Genomic DNA, 26,160 nt, shown 5'->3' with positions numbered 1-26,160 from the left:
GTTAGATAGTACCAGGCATATCTGTCTATCTAACACATAGATAGTGCCATGCACAGGCATATCTATGTCTAATAGATTGATAGATAGATAGGGGGCAGCGCTTGAAGTGCTCTGATAGTTGCTGGTAGTACTTGGCTGTGTATTCTGTAAGATATGATAAAGATAATAAAGTGTATATTCAGCAAATAAAGAAGGAAAACGAAAGCAATTCTTAAACAATACATACCAAAAGCCTCTCCGATTCCCTTCCAGCAGTAATTATTTGCATACATGAAACCCAACAAAACAACACACTACTTAGTAAACAATTAACACTCTTAATAAAGACCAGCACAGTCCAGTACAGCAGCAGCAGCAGCAGATGATGATGGTTTGTGGCATGAAAAGCTCTGTGAACAGCCCTCTGAAGGAAATGTAAAGTTTTGTCCTACCAGGTTCCCGTTGTAGTGTGAAGATTTGGCATGACTGGAAGTGCTCCCCAGACGAAGATGTAATCACACAGGACAAGCACAAACATCCAGAAGAAACTGTACTCCATACTTGTTGTAGTTATATTCCAATAGTGTGTGTGTGAGGTGTAGAAACAAATACAGATAATTAATCGTGATCCCCTTTAAAGAGCCTGCTTAGTAGTTCTTCTTCCTAGCAACATCTGCGCCCCCTGAATCTGCTCAATGGTGTAATACTGCTGGGAGTTGTAGGCAATTCTAGGTAGCACTGCTACACTGGTATCTCACTCTGTGAGTCCCCATTATGTCAGTGTGCTCGAAATTTCAAGGGCAAGATCCATAGTAGTGGGTGTTGTACCATGTTAGCCATTATGGATTCAATGAGAAGTCAAGCAAAATGACACATTTTATTGGCTCACTAAAAAGATTACAATATGCAAGCCTTCAAGGCAACTCAGGCCCCTTCTTCAAGCAAGATGTAATCCAAAATCCACCACACTCTGCTCTATGATATACTATACATACAGTATAGCCACTTGCTCGCAATACCAAGGGGGGACCAAGACCACTGCAACGACTCGAATAAGTAATTGTGTAAAATGTACACAGGAGACCCAAGAAAGCTGACAAAAAAAGAGATTACCGGCAATTATGAGTTTTCCACAGAGTGAAAAGTTTGACTTTTTACAGAAGCTCAATCAATAAATAAATATTATTATTATTACGACAAACTGTAACCCTCTTTGCAGATAGCAACTGCAGTAGAATGACTAAAATGAAGAAAAAAAATCTGACTTTGCTAAAGTTAAAAAGAGCATTCACAGCACCACTGGTATTCTGAAGATGGCTGCAGCATTATTGGTTTTTAGGGTCATTATGGACACCAATCAAAACACGGGGCACAAAGGCCAAGTGTTACACTTTCATTTAATCGTATTCCTCTTATTCTAAATGCTGGCAGACATTTATAGGATTTGTTAAAAAACACTTTACATAATGTCCTTCTCTTTGGCTAATTTCATTATTTAGACCAACCCATCTGATGCCAGTGCCAGTCTTAAAAAGGGCTGCCTGTTTTACCCTCCTTATGCCGGAATTGATATTTCTTTCTGAAGAGTGATAAACATTCCCTCAAATCAGGCACGCTTCTGTACATTTGTGGCTGATTTATGAGTGCAGTGAGTTCCATATTCATAGCACTCTACTGACATCTGTTGTCGTTTTCACTTTTTTTAAAAGAGGCTGCAGTTCTGCTTCTGCTTTGCGTAGACTGAAGAGCAGCAGTTCTGCGTTACACGTGCAGTGGAGTTAGTAAAGGGCTCTCTGTCAGTGTACATCGGCAAAAGGTAAAAATATTTAAAGGTTATTTAGGCTGAAAATAACATGCTTTTAATTTTTCGGCATTTCCTTGTATGCTGTATATTGTTTCTACAGGTACACATATCTTAGGACTGTCATGTAATGATCGCATGTCATTACTTGTAACGATTGCATTTTGTGTGGATTTTTCTTACTCCTTGTCTTTCATTATTTTGTGAGTTTTCAAAGGGTCTAATTATTTTGTGCAATGTACGGTGGGCTATTGGTGAAATATTTTTAACCCCTTCACGTCATGAGCATCACAAATTTGTGAGCATTGCAATGGTTGTTTGCCCGAAGGTGCGCAGCAGATGACATCAGTCGCTTGCTGGCATAAAAGTCATCCGAGGTGGCGGATTTCCAAACAAAAACTCGGTTTTTTGGTTTGTGATTGTCTTCAGGTATTCTGGTATTAGACGTTTTGCTCCATTTCTTGACTTTGATCTTTGGTGAATGTTTCAGTTTCATGTTGTGACCTCTAGGGGATGCCACTGTGCCCCAGACCCCCCAAACACAATTGCACAGACAAGTCCCAGGTTCACAATCAAAGTTTATTTACCAAAGTACCTTTCCATTGATTCATTTGTTCTCTTTCTACGATTTACTCCCACGCAAGTGTTGTCCGTCTCTTCTCCCGACTCCCATTTCCTGGGCCAAGTGGGGGGGCTCTCTTTTAACTCCGGACAAGGGAATAATCCTGGAGCTTAATCTGTTGCCTGTGGGTAGCACTTTTGGGCCAGGCAGGACCCCATGGTTCCTGTGCTATCAGTATCCGACAGCTTCCCCACAGAACCCAGTAAGGCAGTCCCCTGGGACCACTACTACCCTACAGGAGATCCATACTGAGACTTGCCCGGTGGGATGCTGTCTCCTAGTGTACGGGGCGGACACTCTGCCCATAGCAGTAAACTATCCACTGTCCTGACCTTCCAGGTACCCAAGCCCTACCAGAGTATCCCTCCGTGGTTGTTGGGATGCCGCCCCCATTGTGGCTGCTGCCACAGTGTCTTTTTGTGTTTATATCCTGGCACAGAAGGGGACTATCACTGCTCCCCTGTTGATCTCCCATTCTAATGGCCTCATGACCAGGCAAAAGAAGCAGGATCCATCATGGCAGGGACGCCAGTTGGTCCCTCACAACATATAAATAGGGCTGTCTTTCCAATATTGAATTTTGGCTTGGTTATGTCTGTTTTTTGTTGCAAACTTTAAACAGTTGCGCCTCCTTCTGGTGGCATTACATTACCATTCTGTCTTTTTATGTAAAGCCATAAAATATCACAGGTGTCCCCCATTCATTACTTCTGAATTCATGCAATAGAATTCAAGGGTGGTGACGAGCCAAACAGTATCTTAGCAGGAACAGAGATGCAAATCTGTTACAGAAAACAAAATTTACACGCACATACTGTATATTTGGTCATTTCATGCTAATTTACAGGCACCAGTTAGGCTAACCTGCAGTCTTTGAGATGTTATGGAGTACCTACTGTATGCAGATAAAGGAAGAACATGCAATATCTACAAAGAAAATGAGGGCACTGGAATTCAAGTCCAGGTCCACCTAGCTATGACGAATATGTGCTATGACGTTATGTACGGTAATTGAATTTGTTCTTGTTTATTACGGCACTGACGGTCACTGGGCATGTCTAATTTACTAACTGCATGCCAACTTTCCAGTACAGTTGTGCTTGACCCTTGTTCTCATAACCAATAGCATGCTACCGGACAGAGCAGGTGTTGTACGAAGGGTAAGCAGGTATGGTGAATTCAGCTGCTTTTTCTTCTTTTTTTATTTATTCTGTTGTTGTACATAAAACAGAAGACATCAGACAGACAAGCTTCTCTTCTGTTTGTGAGGTCCAAAACACCCGCTTTCCTTGTTGTTGCTGCATTATACATGTTTTACTTCTGACTCTGTGGTCATTGTTTGTCCGCTTTTATGCAAACATAGCCTACGACTAGAGCAAACATGTTGGATATAGTGAGGGCGAGCTACAGAATAGATGAACCGAGTCACTAGGCATGTAAGATTAGACTTGAGGTTTCAGTCCTCAGGATCCCAGGTTTTTGTCTCCTCTTAACTGGGACTCCTGCCTTAAAGGATAAGTTTAGTAGTTTTCAAAGTCGAAGTTCTTTCTTCACAAACATTGTATGTTCCAGTTCTGCATGCGCCGCTTCTCCGAACATTTTATTTCCCTGATGCTTTCTCGTAGACGCCTCATTAACAGTCTCCCTACAGGCCACAAACTGTTTATGAACGAGTCTGTCAGTGTCCAGAAAAACACGATCATCACTGTCTCTTGAAAACCTACCATAGGAACTACAGGTTTTTTTTGTCCCTATCCAATCCTTCTCTTAATTGGATTCCTACCTTAAAGGATAAGTTCCAAGCCGAAGTTTCTTTCTTCACATACACGGTATATTTGCATTTGCCGCGCAAAATTGTGTTCCAAAGTCTAGCATTTTCTATAGGTGTCTTGTCGTCGTGCAAAATCCAGTTCTGCGCACGCCGCTTCTTCAGATGTTTTTTTGTGATGCTTTCCCGTAGACACCTCAACAGTTCAATATAACGTCACTGATTAACAGTCTACCCACGGGCCAAAAACTGTTTATGAACGAGTCTGCCAGTGTCCAGAAAAACACGATCATCATTGTCTCTTGAAAACCTACCATAGGGGCTACAGGTTTTTTTGTCCCAACTCACTCCTTCTCTTAATTGGACTTCTGCCTTAAAGGATACGTTCAGTATTTTTTCTTAGTCGAAGTTCTTTGTTCACAAACATGATATATTTGCATTTGCCGCGCAAAATTGTATTCCAAAGTGTAGCATTTTCTACTGGTGTGTTGTCGTCATGCAAAATCCATTTCTGCATGCACCACTTCTCCAGATGTTTTATTGTGATACTTTCTCATAGACACCTCAACAGTTCAATATAATGTGGCTGGTTAACAGTCTTTCCACAGGCCACAAACTCTTAATCCTTAAACCGCCGGAACTGGCTGTAGTCGGTTCGAAATGAAATTTGTCAGCACGCCGGAGCCGAGTATATTCGGTGACATACATTCACTGAACGCCGCAACCAGCTATAGTCGATTCCCAGTGCTATTTGCCAGCACGCCGGAGCTGATCAGTCCATGCCGTACATTTGTTGAGCAGCAAGCTTGTGACCACTGGCGCCCCCTATTGAATCAGCATCACTGTCCATGGGATTCATGCTGCTGCCCTAGACTGGCCTGCTAGCATCAGCGTTGGCCTCTGTGTGCTGCGTGCAGCCCATTCAAGCGCACTTGGCTCTGTGATTTACTGAATTTCATCAATGGCATCAGTTGTACCTTGCACATATAATAATACTGTAGATTGTTGCAGTAGTTTTTTTATAGTTTTTACAGCTCATTGGCAGTGTGTAAAATGATCAGTGCTGCAGTAATCATGATGCTCTTTGCATGAAAATAATATATGTTCCATTAAAATTTCACTTTATTTGGTGAATTGTGACGTTTTCTTAAAAAGTGCAGCAAAAAAGTATTTGGCATCCGGTGGGTGCATTAACCACCCCCACCTCCCCAAGTATGTGGTGGTTTAAGGGTTAATGAATGAGTCCTTCAATGTGCAGAAAAGAAGATCATCATTGTCTCTCGAAAATCTGCCTTAGTGGCTTGGAGTCCAGCGCAAGATTTTAGAGTAAGTGGCAAAATTACTCACGCGACCAACTCGGCACGATGCCACTTGGCAGACTGATTAACCAGACTGTAGGCATACAATACCTCACGACATATTGGAGAATGGCACACTATATTGGTATTGATTGATTCTGGGAATTTTTGGGCCCCATTGTATGAAATATAATTTAAGCACATTGCACATTTTAAAGCAGGATATGAAACGAAGTATTACATATTAATTGCAAACTGATCATAAACATGCTTCTTAAAGAAAAGATGAGATTTTTTTTTATGTTTATATCCATATCAAGCTTATTTTATTTGTATATCCCTTGGCAATTTTGTATGTAATATAAAAAAAAATAAATGACAAAAAAATCTTGATGAGCATAAAAATATGCAATATGTGCATAAAAATATTCCATCTACAGTACATTGGAACCTCGGGTCACGACTGTAATTTGTTCCAAAACTCTGGTGGCAACCCAATTTGGTTGTGACCCGAAGTCATTTCCCAAATAGGATTGTATGTAAATACAATTAATCCATTCCGGACCGTATGAGCTGTATGTAAATATATTTTTTTTAAAGATTTTTAAGCACAAAAATAGTTAAGTATACCACAGAATGCACAATGTAACAGTAAACTAAATGTAAAAGCATTGAATAACACTAACACTGAGCAAACCTTGAACAGAGAAAATTAACCTTGCAGTCTCTTCAAAAACAAGCCCGGTGCATTCTTTAACTGCCTTCTCTCGCTCTCTCTCTCTCTCTTGCTCACTCTCTCTTTCTCTCTCTCTCGCTCACTCGCTCTCTTACGCTCTCTCTCTCTCTCTCTAGCTCTCTCGCTCACTGGCTCTCTCTCTCTCTCTCTCTCTCTCTCTGCGCTCCCTCTCACTCGCTCTCTCGCGTTCTTTCTCTCTCTCTCTCTTGCTCTCTCGCTCGCTGCACAGGGAGAGACTGAACACGTACGGAAATCATCGGCGCGTATGAACCCGAAGGGGAAACTGGCTTGTTCGGCACCCGAGTGTGTGGTTGTGAACAGATGCTAAAGTTTGGCGAACTATTTGGTTGTAACCTGATTTGTACGTGGTCCCAGACGTTCGTGACCCGAGGTTCCACTGTATATTTTTTTCACTTAATCTGACTACTCAGTGAAACCAGAAATCAAACCCTCGTAGTCTCATAGTCTTTTAGCTCAGCTGGGATTAGTTGAAGTCATTTAGTCTTCTGATAAGTCGGCAACAGTTCAGACTCATCAGACTTAACATCGTTGTCAGACTTCAGACTTTCAGTGGTTGTAAGACTGACTGGCATTCCTGTTCCCAGCAAGCAATCAAAAAAACCAAATGATGTGCTTGACATTCTCTCATTCATGAAACAGTCATACACCCATAAAACACAGACATGAAGAGACATTGCAGCATTGGTCAGTTTATACATTGTGGTCGAGTAAAGACTGAGTTCAAAAGAAATGCTGGGGTGCTTGCTGGTTCACTCTGTTTAATTCAAATTGTGGCGTCAAAGAAAACGGGTGCACGGTGATACAGAAAGCCAAAACAAACTGGTGGTATAGCCTTTCTGACTTAAGTAACTCAGTTCAGCGGGTCCGTCTTGGGAGGAGCTTCGTCCTGCGGTCTGCTCAGGTGCAAGTGAGGTGGGGATGTCTGGGTTTTATAGGGCTTGGACCAGAAGGGGCGGGGCCAGTTGCCCTCACTGGGCCTCCTCTCAGTACTTTTGGAGGGAAAAGGAGATGATGTTATTAGCGATAGCACCCTCTCTTGTCCTGGAGTGGTACTACATACCTCTTGTGAACCCAGAATGTAATCCTCCAATGCATATACATAGCAAAATATATACTCCACAAGTCGGGACCTTTGTCACCCAGGCTTTGTTTGGGTTTCAAGGAGGTCACAAGTTGACTTTGCGATGGAGGAGGTTACTGGTGTAGTCCGGTGAATGGCAGTTTAAGACTTTATAGGTTAGTAATAGAATTTTATATTCAGTTGTATAAGACACGGGGAGCCAGTGATGGCGGAACACTGTTGCTGGTCTGTGTAAGGACTTTTGAGGCAAACAGTTTTGAACCAACTGGAGTTGGGATAAAAGATTAGAAGGGGCACCTGCTATTATGTATACAGTAGCCGAGGTGGGATGTAATAAAAGCACTGCACTACGGGAGATAAGAGGAAATGAGCGAACATGGCATATGTTACGGAGGGGCAAGTAATGCGAATAAGTAAAGAGAGGAATCAAAAAAATGACACCAAGATTCCTCACAGAAGAAGAAGGTAAGATAAGATCGTCACTAAGAGTGATTGAAAGGAATTCACTTTCTTAATGGCAATTAGCATGAATTTGGTTTGGTTGCATTTGAATTATAACGTGTGTGGCAGACAGCCGGGGATACCTTGATTATGGAAGGACCTGGGGAGAGAATATTTTCAAGACGGTTTCTCCCCCCAGATCCCCCAGTTTCCAGCAGGGCCATGGGTCGTTAGCATAGAAGCTCAGCCCTAGTTGGGGCCCGTGGCCACCGCCAGGGGGCTCATGGATGTTTTCAGGGTCCTTAAGGGTGTGCTGCCGGAAGAAGCTTGTTGGGTGCCCTATTAAAGGGGGCCAGTCACCACCACTCAAGGGCCAGAGTCGGTAGGAGAAAGGACAAAGCCGGTGGAAGGACTGTGCCTTGTGTACTGTGAAGGAAACTGTATAAATAAAGTGTGTTGTGTGCTGAACCCACATCCCGCCTGTCCGTGTCGGGGTCAGAGTGGCTGTACGTGCCCGGCCATCACAAGTGTTCATTCAGGTTCTGCCTTTACTGAGGAGAGTTGTAAGCTGAGAAAGCTGATGAAATTACACTTTTAACACTCAAGCAGATCTCGGAGCATCTTCTGCAGGAACGTGATAACCCGGTCCAAAGTCACATATGATATGGCCAAGGGGAAAGCATGTAGATGAATTTTCTCCGTCCACCAAAAAAATTCCAAAAGAAATGACACTCCTGTACTGTATGAAAGCTCAATGAATATGAAATTGGCCTTGCTTAGCATTTTGTGCGAGTAGCTACCACTAACTGGTACAAGAGCTGGAGCTCTTTAAGCAAACTGCTGAAATCTGTGCTCAAAAGCAGATATTGTTAAAGAGCCCATCCATCACTGGGCCTGTTTTCTACAGTTTGACACCATTGTTCTTACCAATGTATTAAGTCACCCCCCAGTGCAATTGGAGTCCAGATTTCTAAGAATATACACCATTCTCTTTATCATTTTCCATTTTTACTTGAATCCTTTGCAACAGTTAAAATTGAAAAAAAAAATGTAGTTTGGCGAGTGCTTTTGACGTTTCTGCCTTTTTGCCCATTCAGCATTTTTAAAGTGAGAAAGAAGCTAAAAGTTATGCCTTATAAAATTTCCCAATTGTAAATGACTGCTTTTCTCAGAGTTCAGTGAAGCAAATAATAATAAATACTTCATTATACACTTTTCTTCTGAAGCTTTGCTCTTCAGAGCACCCAATAAATAATTATGCAAATAAAGTGAAGTTAAATAAATGATACATTTTATAAGGTTTATTGAAAGGAATGCAGTTGCCAAAATTGATCTTGTTCTTTCGGTCTCTTACTGTTTTAAATGAATACTATCGTAATTCTACATTTTTTGGATTACACTAGCTATTTGTCATATTACAGTAATTCAGTTCTTTTATTATTTACTAGCCTTACGTCCCCCATGGCCTCAGTACACATGTAGTTTGTCAGCGTGCCCTTGACTATCAAACACAGGAAGCTCTGCGGTCTACTTGTGACTTTACGCAGTAGGAAGATAAGTAAATAAATCGAGGTAAATAACATTCGACCTGACGTTTATATAAGTAACGTATAAATGTTTTCATATAAAAAACTTTGTACGAAACCTTGGCGAGTTCTGCCGTTTCGTTGAAGGACACGTGTGGCTCAGACTGATTGGCAGGATGACGCCCGATCTGTTGCTGCATCCAAACGGTGCCATCTTTCGCCTTTACGCCTTGTGCAGGTGAGTTGTTTTTATGTGTGAGTGGATGTTTCTTCTGTTCTCTTTCTCCGACGTAGAACCCTCATCCTCGTCTGAGTTCACCTCTGTTGTAGCACATCTTTATTTGAAAAGATCAGGGCGAGCGTGAAGCCGACTGACAGAATAAAACTAAATAAAAAAAAAAAAAGTTAACCTTCACAAGTACCATAAATTAACACCGGCTGTTACAGACTCAAATCAAATGTAGGTTTTTATTCTATAATAGTAACAATAAGAGTAGCTCACTACTCAAAATGGAGGCACCCAGTATCAAACCACGAACGCCTTGATTACGAGTCAGCAGTTCTTACCGCTGCACCACCGAAGCAGTCGTATTAAAGACGTGTCAATGTTCTTTTTCTGCAGTTATATTCTTTAATAAAAACACACTTGTTTTGTTATATTTCTACCTTTTGTGAAAGTGTTTATTTGACACTTGGACTTTAGGCTTCACACATTATACATTTCATGTAAACATTTTGTCAATGTTCTGTTTTAACGATGTGTGTACATGGATTGTTGTAGACACAGAACACACATGAAATGGACGTATTCCTAATAACGATATATAGTATTTAACTTACACAACTCTAAGCAACTCACAGTTAGGGAAACAGACTTGAGCTGAGAGAACTTTCTGCGTTGGTGGTGGGATGGGATAGCAGGCTATCTGCTGCTTGGGCTTATCGGCACATTTACAACACAAAAGACGCTGAAGGAGAAGTGCGAACAGATTTAAGGTGAGCTGGAATTACGAGTTTTTTCGTAGGCCTTGTTAATTCTTGTGTTAAGAGAAGGTTTATGAATGTGGCAAGAGAGGATGTAGGGAGCTAGGCAGAACAATGAAGTCGTAAGCAATTATTGGGTGTGGTTGTCCAAGGGATAACAGGCTGGTACACATGCAGCATATCATCGGGGTGCCAAGCTGGCGGTCCCCGTTTACTTGTCAAAATATACGAATAAAATAATATGGGATGGCATTCAACAAGAGCATAAATAAAATAAGGTTAGCTCCTCAGAAATCAGGTATTCAGGGCATCTTTATACAGTATATGGCTCTTTCAGTTGGCATATGGAGCTCCTCACTTTTAGTTGCTTTCCTCAGGGTAGTCTCGAATTTATAGCCCAGGGAGCAAAAGGAGCAGGGTTAGTTGCCATCAGTGGGCGGTCTTTCTGTGCACCAGAGAGGACAACAGTAGTTAGCGGAGGCAGCCCCCCCAAGGGCTTGGGGTGGTTGAAGAACCTATGAAGAGTTTGGAAGGTGACCCTCTGACACACATGTGTAACACGGGTTACGGAGTTGTAGTTAGTTAACATGTAGGTGGTATGTATTTAGTGAAGAAGATCAGCAGCCACACCACATGCCCTTCTGAACAGGTGATCCACCTGAAGCTAAGCAAGTTCAGCCCCAGCCAGAACTTGCATGGTATTAGACCAGCAGGGGGCACTTACCATGGTCTGTATGTGTATCCCAATGCCCCAGTGCAGTGACGGGGACACTGTGCTGTAAAAATGGAGCTGTCCTTTAGATGAGATGTATAACTGAGGTCCTGACTCTCTGTGGTCATAAAAGATTCCTAAAGAGCAGGGGTATCCCGATGTCCTGCGGTGGGCTGGCGCCCTGCTCGGGGTTTGTTTCCTACCTTGCACCCTGTGTTGGCTGGGATTGACTCCAGCACACCCCCGTGACCCTGTAGTTAGGATATAGTGGGTTGGACAATGACTGACTAACTGACTGACAGACATGAATAAATGTGTTTACATGAATGAATGAATATCATCTTTTCTTTTATAATACAAAGATGCATGTGAATAATTTGTCCTGGCCTGACCCCCGTGACCCTGTGTTAGGATATAGCGGGTTGGATAATGGATGGATGGATATCTCAATGTCTGGGCTAAACTGTTCACCACAGCCTAATCATTCTGCCCCCCCTAATCACCCCCAGTCTCTAATTGTCTCTCTCTCTCACCCCTTCACCACCAAACAGCTAATGTGTGGTGAGTTTACTGGCACAGAAATGGCTGCCAGGTGGGTGTTAAACAGTAGTGGTGGTTTAGGTGGCTCCCAACTCACTAGGAAAAGCACTTTGAGTTGTAAGAAATTATTATTATTAGTATATAGGGCGGCACGGTGGCGCAGTGGTAGTGCTGCTGCCTCGCAGTTAGGAGACCCGGGTTCGCTTCGGGTCCTCCCTGCGTGGAGTTTGCATGTTCTCCCTGTGTCTGCGTGGGTTTCCTCCGGGTGCTCCGGTTTCCTCCCACAATCCAAAGACATGCAGGTTAGGTGGATTGGTGTTTCTAAATTGACCCTAGTGTGTGCTGTTTGTGTGTGTCCTGCGGTGGGTTGGCACCCTGCCCAAGATTGGTTCCTGCCTTGTGCCCTGTGTTGGCTGGGATTGGCTCTAGCAGACCCCCGTGACCCTATTCGGATTCAGCGGGTTAGACAATGGATGGATGGATTAGTATATAGTGCAGTTCATTATCTATCTATCTATCTATCTATCTATCTGTCACTGCCTTTCACATCTATTTATCTATCTATTTAGTTTTGGGTGGATTATTCCTTTAAGCAAAATGGCTGCCGTCACATCGTCCAGGTGGGTGCTATGCATTAGTGGTGGTTAAGGGGGCTCCCCACTCACTGAAGCACATTGATTAGTGAGAAAAGCAATATATATATAAATGTAAAGATTATCAATATATCATTATTAAGACAACTGGGAACCTGTTAGGCATTTGTTTCTTACACTACACACTCTGAACCTGCACTTTATATTATTTTATAATTGATTTACAATAATTGATGTGTTCTTTTAATTTTAATTTGAACTGTTTTATGTTAATAAATATCCCAATTCAATGTCTTGGTAATTCTAGCCGTTTAGTAGCCTTTTTTTTTTTCACAAGTACTCCTAAAAATCACATTTACACTACAAGAGAAATTCCACATTTCTGCGTTAGTCCACATAACAAATATGAACTGTGACGATTTATCCAGAAAACACTGAAGTGTTTTCAGAAAGTCCATCAGCATTAACTTCTAAGAATTGTAGTTTGAACATACAGTATGTATTTCATTTTGCACCTTAATCTTCATTCTGTCCTTCCTCCGTAACATCATACAATAAGTAAAGCATCCTGAGCAGCACATTGAGCAACATGCTTTGAATGCAAATATCTTATAGAAATAAATGTTCCTGTTTAGGTTAAATAGAGTATTTACTGCACTCGAGCAGAATACAGAGGTATACTCCATAAATATTAGCTGAAGCAAAGCGTTCTGAATCAGCAACAGCCGCAGCCATCTCTCTGCACCTCAACGCAATGGAAGGCTGGCCTGAAGCTAAAACGTCTCACCTTTATTTGTTTGCTTCCAAGTGCTTCACATGGCCGCTTGGTTTACCTGCATATGTGGATATAAATGGGCATCAATGGGCTCTTCTCAGGCAAACAAATGAACTCCCACTTCATAAACGACTTGAGCTGCAAATCAATATCTCCAACAAAATGGGTGATTAAAAGATGACATTAGTTGCCTGGATACTTCATCAGCATTTTATTGAAATGTGCAGAGAAAAGAGCGAGGACATATTGTTATGTTCAATAATGCACTGAGCCAAGACCCTCAACAGGTCCTCTTCAGAAGCGAGAGCCGGGGTCTTCATAGAGCAGGAGTGCGTCAAGACAAATCCGAACCTCTTTTTAGTAATGCGGTGGATGTCACTGCTCGTCACTTTTAGGTTGCTAGAACTTTCGAGGTCATGTAGCTCTCCACTACTTATAATAGTCAAATTGATTAATTACATTTATAAATAGAAAAAAATAACTTTGCCATTTTGAGCACTAAAATCAATATGTGTTCAGTTCATATTATAACATTGTGCTGCATGGAAGTTTTTAATTAGGTTTATGGTCCTAATTTTTCTGTTAAAAGAGTTGGACATTTTTAAATACTATTTACTTATCTTTGTCCTGATTCTGTAATTGGCTCCTTAGTTAAAGTTTAGGAAGCCCCTTGAAACCTCAGCGTTGTACCTTTGGCTTAACATAAGCGCCATCTCTTTGTACTCAACTGCTGAAAGTGAATTGATTTTCTTGCTTAAAGGAATAATCCACCCAAAACTAGATAGATAGATAGATAGATAGATATGATAGGCACTATATCACAGATAGATAGATAGATAGATAGATAGATAGATAGATAGATAGATGTGAAAGGCACTATATCACAGATAGATAGATAGATAGATAGATGTGCTCTGATTTCCTCCCATAGTCCAAAGACATGCAGGTTAGGTGCATTGGCAATCCTAAAATGTCCCTAGTGTGTGCTTAATGTGTGTATGTGTGTGTGTGTGCTCTGTGGTGGGCTGGCGCCCTGCCTGGGATTTCTTCCTGCCTTGCACTCTGTGTTGGCTGGGATTGGCTCCAGCAGACCCCTGTGACCCTGTAGTGAATATTGAATATAGCAGGATGGATAATGGGTGGATGGATGGATGGATGGATGATATGAAAGCCAGTATATGATCGATAGACAGATAGATACTGTAGATAAAAAGGCACTATAAGATAGACAGCTAGATCAGAATTTTAGTATAGTAGACTAGATAGATAGATAAATATGAAAGGTACTATATGATAGATAGATAGATAGATAGATAGATAGATAGATAGATAAATATGAAAGGTGTATGATAGATAGATAGATATGAAAGGCAATATTAGATAGATAGACAGATAGATATGAAAGGCACTATATTATAGATAGATAAAAAAGGCACTAGAAGATAGAAAGATAGATTAGATCAAAATTTTAGTATAGCTGGCAGGATAGATAGGTAGATTATAATTATAGTATAGTAGGCAGAATCAATAGATAAATATGAAAGGCACTATTAGATAGATAGATAGATAGATAGATAGATAGATAAGAAAGGCAGTATATAGCATAGATAGATAGATAGATAGATAGATAGATAGATAGATAGATAGATAGCACTTATTTGTCCCTAGGCCAGAGCTTGAAGTGCGATGGTTGCACTTGGCTGTGCATTGGTGAAGTGACCATGGTCTGAAAATGGTGTTTTGTTTATTTTGAGTTACGCCGTAGCTTTCAAATGCTCTTCAACTTAAAGAGACATAAGAACAGAAGATATTAGAAGACCCCCAAAGTTGGTTAATCTGCAAAATTCAGTTTTTTAAATTTTATATGCTGAGGTTCATTTCCCAGATCAGGTCTTTAGCGCATATTAATCCTTTTTTGAAGTTTAGATTTTAAAGTAGATGGTCCCCGTTATTTATCAAATCAATTTGTAAGATCAACATGGATAGGAAGAGGTTTTGACGGACGTTTGCTTAATAACGATGCTTTTCGGCCACTGTCAGTGGGCTGGCCGCTATGTGATTACTAAGAGTCCCTTCTGCTAGTGTGCTGTAGCTGACGTGCCTGCAAGCTGCTACTGCAAAGCCAACATTAATCCCTCCTTCTCCTCTTAAAGTGCAAAACACAGGAGCCATTGAGAAATTAATTTTCTCCAAACTCAATCCCACAGATGAAAAACAACAAAGCCGTGTGATTCAGAATGTGTTCATTATACATTTTCAGTCGAAGGTGTTTAAGTTAGCAATCGCTTAGGTGCCTGGAAGCAAAGTAACCAAAAGAACACAATTCTCATGTTTAATTTATTAGAAGTAGTATTCTGACACGTGATAAAGTAAAATATAAGAACAAACATACAGAGTTGTAAAATTAGCAAAACCATTGTTTTACGCAAAGTTCCCACCAGTCTTTGATTCCAGAGACAGCTAATTCAATTGAGCAATGAATATTATTGAATGTGCACATACTGTAAATGCGTAAGAATATTTTAACTGCTTATTAGTGGCATTTTGTTTTTTACAAACACATTCACTAAATGTATATTTTACCCTCATTTGACAAACATTCATCTTATCCAATATCATTTCCAAAATAACTATAGTAAAGACAGCCCTGTTCGAGTGGCACAAATACAGAAGGAAAAATATATGCCTCCCGTTAATCTGAATGGCTCATTGTTGATGGCAGCTTGTAGGCGTGTTAAAGACTTTCTGCATGGAGATGGGATTTTTAGCCATCTGTGGGTTGTTTGAACTGATGCCACATAGTTTTCATGGTTTGAGAATATCTTCCATTTTTAGTCCCACCAGTTTCATCCTTTGGCTTTTTGTTTTCTGACAGCCCCTTGCTGACCCTCAGCAAACTGTCCGAGGGTACAAAGTATTTCAAAAACAAGACGCCATGTCTTGCAGCGCAGTCCTACTCTCCACATTCTTTTTTGCGGTGGGTGTGCAGCTGCTTCTTAGATGTGAAAGGCCACAGCTTTTGTCGATGTAAGTTTATGATTTCATACGATACTCTACGTTTAGCCCAAATGGTAGTAAAATGCCGATGAACTCATCATCATCATCATAGTAATCAGGTATGCTCACTTTATAATAAATCAAAGTCTCGTACTTAATGGGTAACCACTCTGATCCTATCCAATAATTAAACAAATCACAACAGTGATGCATTATTACCACTCATTGTTTGACTGTATTTAGCTAACAATATGGTAATTAATTAATTCTAAAATATAGCAAAATTAATTATATTACCAATTTCCATCATTTCCACATGAGCTGTGCAAAGTGTTTGGAGCTCTTCTGAGGTTAAAAGGAACAAAGCAAAATGTCTGGTACATTAAACCAAACGTAGACTGTTAGCTTCAAGAGGAGCGGCGGGAGGTGTGTTTGATTTCATATCATTTGTGAGAAAGAGGAAAATCACGCAGGCTGTGCAGAGCTCCAGCTATTTCAGTGTACCTCTACTTGAACACTGTTTTTATAACGCTACACAGAAAACAGTCAGGAAAAAAGAGACACACGGGGGGATCGAGCATTTCAGTGTGTGTGTTGCTCCCAGACTATGGAACAGTCTTCGTCCTGCAGTGAGATCGGTGCCATCGGTTGAATCGTTTAAAGCCTGGCTTAAGACTTAACTTTTCAGACAAGCTTTTGGGTAGTTTTTGGTAGTATATTTTTATTATAACTTCTTTGTTCTATTATGTTATTGTACAGCACTTTGTGACGGCTGTCTGAGAAAAGCACTTTATAAATAAATTTTACTTACTTATTTATTTACTTACTTACACTTACGTACACTTACAATTCATAGATCAGTTATAGGATGCACTCTGTACCTCCTGGAGATCATAGCAAAGGAGAGAGTTAGAACAAAACTGAGTGCCATTGTGAACAAAGCTGCACATCCTGTTCCTGACACACTAACATGGATAACTTGCAGCCAAAGAATCATTCAGCAGAAGTCAAAGTGGGTCAAGAAACGCGACTGGGGGGCTCCTTCATGCCAACAGCAATACACATGTATAGTGCCTTTCTATCTTTGTGATGTTCTTGTTTCCTCAGACCATAGTGTATGTATATATTTATTTATTTATTTGCCTATATGTATTTATTTATTAGAAGAGTTTCTGTAAAGGGACAAATATACCCCTGGGGACAAATAAGATCTATCTATCTATCTATCTATCTATCACATAGTGCCTTCACTATCTATCTATCTATCTATCATATAGTGCCTTTCATATCTATCTACTTATCTATCATATAGTGCCTTTCATATCTACAGTGCATCCAGAAAGTATTCACAGCACATCACTTTTTCCACATTTTGTTATGTTACAGCCTTATTCCAAAATGGATTAATTTCATTTTTTTCCTCAGAATTCTACACACAACACCCCATAATGACAACGTGAAAAATGTTTACATGGGATCTTGGCAGATTTATTAAAAATAAAAAATTGAGAAATCACATGTACATAAGTATTCACAGCCTTTGCCATGAAGCTCCAAATTGAGCTCAGGTGCATCCTGTTTCCCCTGATCATCCTTGAGATGTTTCTGCAGCTTCATTGGAGTCCACCTGTGGTAAATTCAGTTGATTGGACATGATTTGAAAGGCACACACCTGTCTATAGAAGGTCCCACAGTTGACAGTTCATGTCAGAGCACAAACCAAGCATGAAGTCAAAGGAATTGTCTGTAGACCTCCGAGACAGGATTTTCTCGAGGCACAAATCTGGGGAAGGTTACAGAAAAATTTCTGCTGCTTTGAAGGTCCCAATGAGCACAGTGGCCTCCATCATCTGTAAGTGGAAGAAGTTCGAAACCACCAGGACTCTTCCTAGAGCTGGCCGGCCATCTAAACTAAGCGATCGGGGGAGAAGGGCCTTAGTCATGGAGGTGACCAAGAATCCGATGTTCACAGATCTCCAGAGGTCCTCTGTGGAGAGAGGAGAACCTTCCAGAAGGACAACCATCTCTGCAGCAATCCACCAATCAGGCCTGTATGGTAGAGAGGCCAGACGGAAGCCACTCCTTAGTAAAAGGCACATGGCAGCCCGCCTGGAGTTTGCCAAAAGGCACCTGAAGGACTCTCAGACCATGAGAAACAAAATTCTCTGGTCTGATGAGACAAAGATTGAACTCTTTGGTGTGAATGCCAGGCGTCACGTTTGGAGGAAACCAGGCACCGCTCATCACCAGGCCAATACCATCTCTACAGTGAAGCATGGTGGTGGCAGCATCATGCTGTGGGGATGGAACTGGGAGACTAGTCAGGATAAAGGTAAAGATGACTGCAGCAACGTACAGAGACATCCTGGATGAAAACCTGCTCCAGAGCGCTCTTGACCTCAGACTGGGGCGACGGTTCATCTTTCAGCAGGACAACGACCCTAAGCACACAGCCAAGATATCAAAGGAGTGGCTTCAGGACAACTCTGTGAATGTCTTGAGTGGCCAAGACTTGAATCCGATTGAACATCTCTGGAGAGATCTTAAAATGGCTGTGCACCGACCTGATGGAGCTTGAGAGGTGCTGCAAAGAGGAATGGGTGAAACTGGCCAAGGATAGGTGTGCCAAGCTTGTGGCATCACATTCAAAAAGACTTGAGGCTGGAAATGCTGCCAAAGGTGCATCGCAAAGTATTGAGCAAAGGCTGTGAATACTTATGTACATGTGATTTCTCAGTTTTTTTATTTTTAATAAATTTGCAAAACCTCAAGTGAACTTTTTCACGTTGTCATTATGGGATGTTGTGTGTAGAATTCTGAGGAATAAAATGAATTTAATCCATTTTGGAATAAGGCTGTAACATAACAAAATGTGGAGAAAGTGATGCGCTGTGAATACTTTCTGAATGCACTGTATCTACCTATCTGTCCTATAGTGCCTTTGATATCTATCTATCATACAGTGCCTTTCATATCTATCTATCTATGGATCTATCTATTTATCACATAGTGCCTTCACTATCTAGCTATCTATCATATAGTGCCTTTCATATCTATCTATCTACTTTCCTTCTGCCGCCTCCTCTCCTCTCTCGCAAGCTCCGTCCTCTTCCACCCGACCCCAGCTCCTTGATTGGAGGGAGGCAGCCCCTTTTGTAGTGCACCCGGAAGTGCTCCAGGTGCTTTCCGATTAATCTTTGGCAGCACTTCCGGGTGTAGCGGATGTGGTGCTACAGAACTTGTTCCCAGAGATGTCCAGGCGCCCCCTGGCGGAGGCCACGGACCACAACAGGTTTGAGCTTCTAAGCCCCAAGTCCGTGGCCCTGATGCAACCCAGAATGGCTGCCCTATCATGTCCCGGAATATAAATTGCCCTTCTCCTGGTCCCCTGCTCCTCCAGGTCTCCCAGTAGGGCATGATCCCTGGCCATCCATCACATTAAGCAATATCAATACAACTTGGATAGTAATCCGTTCATTCTGCTCAGACTACCAGGTGCTTCTCTGTCATCTCTGTATATTGATTGTAGTCTGGAATGACCCTTGGACGGAATGGTAGAGACAGACAGCATAGCCATCTGACTAAAGCATCAGAAACAGCAGTATGGCCTTCTACTGTATATGAATGGAGATGCAGAGAGAGAGAGAGACATTTTGCATCTTTGATAGCGTAAATTTATGCGAGTCTGCATTCCTTGATGTACCTCCTGTATCAATGGAATGTCATAGTGTAGTGACTGTCTTGGTTCATTCCAGTTCTTTTTTTTAGGAAAGTCTCAGCCCTCATTCTATCCTTGGCCTTTTATCTTGACTACCTGTATTCCCTCAGGCCAGCTGACTTGAACTTGTTTTTTTTTTTTTTTAAGATCTTAACTATACCAGTTCTGACTGGTAGTAAGTACAATTACTGGTTTCTAATGTTTTTTTTCCCAAAGTGTGTATTTTTAACACAATATTAAATTACACCATCCTCATGAGAATTAGTAATACCTCAAAGAGACAACTGAATGGTGTGGATTCTTGTGAAGGTTATCCCATAGTGTAACCTTGGTACCATTTCACTGGAAAGAATGAATGAGTTTCTTCCATTTTATTAATAATTCACATCTTTGATTTCTCACATCTAAGAACCTTTTGATTTCTATTGTAAAATGTTTTAGTGTCCAGCAGCTTGGTTGATAACAACGTATCTTTTTATCCTCCTTCATCAGAAAAAAAAAAAAGTGATTACAGAGAATGGTTCCCAGCAGTATTAAATATTGATAGTACAGACATTGTGTCACAGAAGGCTTGAAAAGTCACACAAAGTTAAGGATACAAACCTTGATAGGATTTATAATGAATTATTTAAGAGTGGAAGCGACTTGGAAATGCTTTCACTGAGCACAAGAGTTGTAGTTCTAATGCCCTGAATGTAATTATCATTTGATCTATCCAACCATTACTGAACTGGCTTAATCCGGTACTGGTCAAAGAGTTGGCGTTTATCCTGTTGGCATCGGATGCAAGGCAGGAATCAACCATGGATGGAGTGCCAATTCACTGTAGGGCGCTTACCTCTGGAATATCATTTGTGCCAAATAATGTACTGACCTTACATTTCATTATTGCGGTTTTTACTTCAAAATGACCTTATTTATTAAAAACAAAACATTTTTTACTTAGCAGAAAGTCATTTCCAAACGGCATTTTTCCGAACATGCAATCGCTATTTATTTCAAAATGTCTCTTTTTATGAGAGTTTCATCACTTGTCAACAAGGATAATGACAACCAGCCTATGACTGCTCCTACTGGTTTATCCTTTGCTGTTAATTACTTTTCCCTTAGCTTACTGGCAGAGATATGGAGGCAATTTTTGTTGGAGTTGGGATAGTTAGTTTCGCAGATGAAATCGAAATAGATCATGTAATACTATTTGGAAATGAATTGATGATATCGTTGAAATGCTCCATGCAGAAAAGCACTCTGTTGACGAAGAAGCCCTTAAACGGATTGAGCACCATTACCACATAGAAGGTGTCCATGAAGAAATCATATAAACCGACGTTTCTCAATATTTTTTGGTGTCGTGACCCCCTGTTAAACATGGATGTGTCTTTGTGACCCCCCCTGTGTTGTTTCCCCTGTGGCGGTTGAGTGCATTTCTCATAGCATTTTAAGTCCCCCATTAGTGATATGAGCACGATTATCAGAACAGGAGGACGTTGTCCCCCTTAATGAGCACGAGCGGCATCCCATTTTGCGACCAACCATGATAATTTCAGTCTGATTTTATGAATTCCTTTTTATTGTTCTATTTTGTTTAATTTTTTTTATTTCTTTGCCATCATTTCATCTCCATTTTGTTTACCGATACCCTTTCTTTTTTTTTAAATATTTGTTTGGATTGTTTATCATTTATTTCGTGTTCTTTGTGCTTTTTGGGAGTTATAGAATATGGAGAATATGTTGTTAAGTGTTATTTTGTGCTAAAGGCAATAGTGAAAATGTAATTACGTTATCGGGGTGTCATTTTGTTTCTTGTGGGTGCTGCCACTTGGACTTACATGCTGTTGCATTATTCAGAGCTCCCTACTTCAGCGTGTTCACTGAGTATCCAGCCGATCAATTCGGAGAAACGTTAAGGTTGCCGTCGATTTGTAACCCGACCTGCAAAAATAAGCATAAACTGTATTCTTTTTTTCAGAGAAATAAAAAGCAAACGAAACATATTCAATGTGAATCACTTCACTACAAATGCAATTTGAACACAAAAATGGCATTTATAGCTAAACAGGTTATTTATTTGCTTTCATTTTTTAAATTATTTACCACTTATTTCATGTTCTTTGTGTATTTTTGGTATTAAAATATGGAAAATGCATATTTAAGTTTTATGAAAATAGCACTTCTGAATGAACAGGTTATTTTTTTAATTCAACAGTCAGCTATTAGTTACAATACAAGTATAGCAAAGCCAGAAAAAATATTTTAGACATTTAAAAGGAAAGACACAAAGATGAAAATTGCAATGACCTTTTACATCCCCAATACACAATAGCCTCCTATAACTGTGAATAAAAATATCCGTAGTGGAATACAAACCCAATTGTTCATTCCACACTGCACTTTGTATCCAATTGTCCATCTTGGGCAACCACTGATCCCAGATATTTAAACTTATGAATTCTGATCATCTTTAAACCTCAGATATTCTGTCGTCGTCTTCTTCCTTTTTATCTTCAAACCTCCACCTTCCCAAATCCTTCTCCTTTCTTCCAACTTCCTTTACCCTTCTGGTGCTACACAATGCAACGTCATCAACCAAAAGCCTACGCCAGGGGGAACGGGTCTTTTATCTCATGACTCACCATATCCATAACATATGGTTGGATCTTTTATACTGCTCTTTATACAGAAAGTGCTCTGTCAAAACTATTCAAATGAATAAGTGAAATAATGCCATCTTTTCTTTTCTTTTCTAATACAAAGATGCACATGTCCTGCTCTATCATTTTCTTATTATAGACAGTATAATAATATGTAGATGTAAATATATATGAATGAATCAATATATATATATATACATGAATGAATAAATATTGTCTTTTCTTTTTTTAATACAAAGATGTATGTAAAGAATTTGTCCTGCTCGGACTGTTTTTTTAGTTTAGACATAAAATTTGTAGGCTTGGTATAGCCATATACTGTATAGACACATAGACATATAATATATTATACATATATAGACATATAAATAGACATATAGACTTAGTATAGACATATAATATATATATATAATATATATATATATATACACACACAGCCTAGACATTTAATACAGTATGTAGATGTAAATATGTATACATGAATGAATGAATGAATGAATGATAAGGGATGATATGAATGATATGGGATAACCTTCACAAGAATCCACACCATTTCTTTTTAATACACAGATGCACAAAGAATTTAATAATAATACAAAGACGCACGTAAAGAATTTGTCCTGCTCTGATTGTTTTCTTATTATGAACATACAATAATATTTAAATGCACATTTGTATGAGGACGGCATGGTGGCGCAGTGGTTGTGCTGCTGCCTCGCAGTAAGGAGACCTGGGTTCACTTCCCGGATCCTCCCTGCGTGGAGTCTGCATGTTCTCCCCGTGTTTGTGTGGGTTTCCTCTCACAGTCCAAAGACATGTAGGTTAGGTGCATTGGCGATTCTAACTTGTCCCTAGTGTGTGCTTGGTGTATGGGTGTGTGCCCTGCAGTGGGCTGGCGCCCTGCCCGGGGTTTGTTCCTACCTTGTGCCCTGTGTTAGCTGGGATTGGCTCCTGCAGGACCCTGTGTTAGGATATAGCAGGTTGGACAATGACTGACTGACATGAATAAATGTGTTTGAATGAATGAATGGCATCTTTTCTTTTTTAATACAAAGATGCATGTGAATAATTTTCCCTGGCCTAGTTGGTTTTTTTATTATAAGTATGTAATAAATAACATGTAGATGTGAATATGTTTACATGGATAAATGGCATCTTTCCTTTTCAAATACAAAAGATGCATCTAAAGTATTTGTCCTGCTCTAATTGTTTTCTTATTATAGACATATAATAACATGTAGACATAGCAAAAGTAGCAGTTACTAAAAGTGTCAGTCATTAAATGAGTTGTATTAGGAAGCAGGAGTGCAGTTTGTTGTGGAAGGAGCCTCCTTCCCTTAATGCCTTGTGTTTAAATGACTGAATGAATGAACAGCAGTACTGTAGTGCAGTGCCGATGCGGTGATGACGGAGTCACAGTTGGCAGCCCATCAGAGGTTACCTCGCCTTAGGACTTCACAACAGAGGTTGCGCAATCAGGTGAATAATGAGTTCTCGCAAGTCTCTATCGCAGCTTGTCATGCATTAGTGGTGCTTTTTTCTGTACCTTTCTCCTTTTTTTTAAAAAAAAATGAGAAGTCTCAAAATGCCGTCCATAAGTCGAGTTGTAACTGATGATTATTCCAGGCTATATTGAAATTGCTAGATTCGCTAGTACCAAAAATGTCATTGATTTAATGGATTGTGCTCCAAAGGTTTTTCATATTTTACATGCATGTGGAATAGACTTGTTTGTTCCTGATATATTGTACTGTAAAGCTAGATATATTGCAAATGGCTGAACTGTGAAATGCAGGGCTGAAAAAGTATGCCTTCCCTAGTTGGTCCCCGCGAGCCCTGAATTTTAAAAGTGGTGACAATCCGCTATAACAGACGCCGAGTCTGAGTGCTGCCACTAGCAGGCTCCTGTCCTACTCGTCCTTAACCCGCCAAGCACCATTTATTACCAGTTTGTTTTGCTGACAGTATCTTGTAGGACTGAAAGGTCTGAAATTGTACTGTAATGTCTTATTAATACTTCATTCTCCTCTTACTCCCCTATAAATCAAGGCACAGAAAAGAGGCCAGGAAAGTGAATATTTAATAATTTTTTAAAATCTCAGAGGAGACTTCAAGGAGGGAATTACTTGGAAAGTGGAGGATAAAAAAAAAAAAATCACAAAATCCTGGGTGATAAAGTAATTTTATTGACAACTATCATCGAGTAGCGCTCATGTATGTCCGAACTGCTAAAATATGCCAGTTTGGCATCAGTTTTCTTACCTTTCTTTGAATTTAATTTCATTAACCAGACAGACAAATCAGGGAATTTCTGCTTAGAAAATCTAATGCCAATCTAACTCAGCTGTCATGTGACTTTCACCCTTTGTCTATCAAGTCTTTAAACCAGAAAACAGGATTAAACCCATTTCATCCAGTTTAAGCTTCATGTGGGGCCAGACTTGTCGTGACAGCATCAAAAGCAAGAAACTGGGGTGATTCTCTCTCTCTCTCTCTCTCTCTCTCTCTCTCTCTCTCTCTATATATATATATATATATATATATATATATATATATATATATATACACAGTATGTGTTTGTTTGTATATGTACAGTACATATATATGTGTATATATACATGTGTGTACACAGTACAGGCCAAAAGTTTGGACACACCTTCTCATTCAATGTGTTTTCTTTATTTTCATGACCATTTACATTGGTAGATTCTCACTGAAGGCATCAAAACTATGAATGAACACATGTGGAGTTATGTACTTAACAAAAAAAGGTGAAATAACTGAAAACATGTTTTATATTCTAGTTTCTTCAAAATAGCCACCCTTTGCTCTGATTACTGCTTTGCACACTCTTGGCATTCTCTCGATGAGCTTCAACAGGTAGTCACCTGAAATAGAGCATGGTGGTGCCCCGAGCTTCATACATCCCGGGATGTCTGCACCTGCCACACCTGGGAGTGCTGGCAGAGGAACTTGCAGGGATGCCCTGAGTGCTTCTGGGTGCTCATGCGCCACTTCCACCACACCAGGAAGTGCCGCCGGAAGGACGATAGGGAGCACCTGGAGAACATCCGGGTGAATGTAAAAGGGGCTGGTTTTCTACTGTCAAGAAGCCAGTCGGGTGGAGGAGGATGAAGCTCAAGAGTGAGGAAGAAAGACGGCCCAGGGACGTGTGTGTGCTGATATATATATATATATCTGTGTTGGGACCCTGTGACCTTGTAGTTAGGATATAGCGGGTTGGATAATGGATGGATGGATATATAGATATATATATATATATATATATATATATATATATATATATATATATATATATATATATATATATATATATATACATATATATATATATATATAGTACTGTATATAGGTCTGTGATACGGTTTGCATATTTGCAGCTGGAGATCCACAAAGGAAGAAAATGAATCACATATCATAAAGTAATTTTTATTCCTGAGCTTTCAACCCCTGCCAGAGGTCTTCATCAGAGGATAATGCTTACACTTACAAGATTCAAAGGCAATATATAGCAAAAATTATGTGGGGGCAAAGGGGCGGGGAGGTGGCTACGTCAGTTTGATCAGGAAAGGGGGGTTATTGGGTGTAAAGTTTTGTTTATTACGAACATGTTCTTCTTAAGTTTGCATATGCTGGATTTATGTCTGTTGATGGCATTCTCATTTGATAGCCAAGATTCAGGCAGCTCTCTGGCACTTTTAGTACTGGCTTTAAATTTTACTTGTACATTGTCCCAGTTAAATGCATGTCCTGTTGATTTAGTGTGCATGTAGATCAATGATCGTGAGGACGCCATCAACAGACACTTGGGCATAAATCCAGCATATGCAAACTTAAGAAGAACATGTTCATAATAAATAAAACTTTACACCCAGTAACCTCCCCCCCCCCTTCCT

At 40.2% G+C, this 26,160-nt stretch overlaps 1 protein-coding gene across 2 annotated transcripts in view; it reads left to right on the top strand.

Annotated features, from left to right (window-relative positions):
• The window catches only part of mbpa (myelin basic protein a), a 146,423-nt gene that overhangs the window by 45,348 nt on the left and 74,915 nt on the right, over positions 1-26,160 (top strand). The window lies entirely within an intron of this gene.

This window comes from Polypterus senegalus, chromosome 15, assembly GCF_016835505.1.
Source record: "Polypterus senegalus isolate Bchr_013 chromosome 15, ASM1683550v1, whole genome shotgun sequence".
Classification (NCBI taxonomy): domain Eukaryota; kingdom Metazoa; phylum Chordata; class Cladistia; order Polypteriformes; family Polypteridae; genus Polypterus; species Polypterus senegalus.
This window is presented reverse-complemented; position numbering and strand designations above follow the sequence as displayed.